This window comes from Octopus bimaculoides, chromosome 25 (genome assembly GCF_001194135.2).
Source record: "Octopus bimaculoides isolate UCB-OBI-ISO-001 chromosome 25, ASM119413v2, whole genome shotgun sequence".
Lineage (NCBI taxonomy): Eukaryota > Metazoa > Mollusca > Cephalopoda > Octopoda > Octopodidae > Octopus > Octopus bimaculoides.
The window spans coordinates 29,143,202-29,144,919 of NC_069005.1; positions in this window are offsets into that span (position 1 = coordinate 29,143,202).

Genomic DNA, 1,718 nt, shown 5'->3' on the forward strand with positions numbered 1-1,718 from the left:
TTGACAATCAATGCTGGTGTGTTTGCGTCCCCGTAACTTAGCGGTTCGGCAAAAAAGACCGATAGAATAAGTACTAGGTTTACTAAGAATAAGTCCTGGGGTAGATTTGCTCGACTATAAAGGCGGTGCTCCGGCATGGCCGCAGTCAAATGACTGAAACAAGTAAAAGAGATATGCATATACACACACGTGTATCTTTATGTATATTATATACATGGCTCAGTTGTTAGTGTCTTGCTCACAATCATGAGGTAGTGAGTTCAATTCGCAGACCGGGCTGTGTGTTGTGTTCTTGAGCAAGACCTTTTATTTCACGTTGCTCCAGTTCACTCAGCTGTAGAAATGAGTTGCGATGTCACTGGTGCCAAGCTGTATCGGCCCCTTTGCGTTTCCCTTGGATAACATCGGTGGCATGGAGAGGAGAGGCTGGTATGCACGGACGACTGCTGGTTTTCCATAAACCCCCTTGCCTGGACTTGTGCCTTGGAAGGGATCTTTTATATGTATATATTTATAAATTATATACATATTTTTCTACCTGTCTACATATCTAACTATACATATATAAAAGTGTAAAGTCCCCCTTCGGTCATGAAGGACCCTGGGATTGCACCTAGAAAGTTCCCCTCCAGGGCAGAAGTCTGGGCAAGGTTGTTTATGGAAGACCAGCAGTCACCAGTGCATACCAGCCTCCTCTTCTCTCCTCGTCACCCTGGTATATATGACCGATATTCCTCAGTCATGTGGGGAATTAGTTACTATCACTGATATTGTATTCGGATAAACTAGTAGATCACTAACACACGTGCCTTCCCCTTGGAAAATGCTTCTTTCTGGAACATTCCTATTCATAATGTTTTTCCTCTACTTCCATCCTTTTTGAAAATTAACCACATGAACATTCTAATCTTTCTTTGCACTTCAACAAGGTTCTCAAAAGCTACAGGTTTCGAGTTTACTCCTTGGCAATCCTGTAGTTTCAAGGTCAATCCTATCATGTGGTACTTCAAACAAGTGGCTTGTACTATAGCCCCAGGTCAACCAATACTTTGCAATCGAATTTGGTTGATGGAAACTGTGGGGAAGCCTGTCATATATGTATGTGTGTGTGTGTGTGTGTTTGTCCTCTCCACCACTTGGTGATCTGATCGGTGTTAGTTTGTTTATGTCCCTGTAACTTCACAATACAGCAAAAGAGACCAAATCCCATCATATACGTATGTGTATGTTTATCATCCTCTCCACCATCTGGCAGCGACCAATGTTGGTTTGTTTACATCCCTATAACTTAGCAGTTCAGCTAAAGGGACCAATAGAATAAGCACTAGACTTACTGGGGGTCAATGTTTCATAGCATCTATATTAAAATCTTAGTGAAGGCACGTGGCCCAGTGGTTAGGCTGTTGCACTCACAATTGCTAGATCAAGGGTTCAATTCCCAGATCGGGCAGCACATTGTGTTCTTGGGCAAAACACTTCATCTTACATTGCTCCAGAGCCCTTCTGATCAGTGGGGAGTGTTGGCTTACTTGCCTAGCCATCGAGGTGGCGTCATTTGATGGCTGAGACAATGCAAAGCGCATAGTGACCAGTGATGTGCAACGACATTTGATAGTCTGGTTGGTCATGTGACCACGATATTAAAATCTTGGCTGTTGACTTTTAGTTTATATCTTGTTTCAGTCATTGGACTGTGGTCATGCTGGAGCACTCTCTTG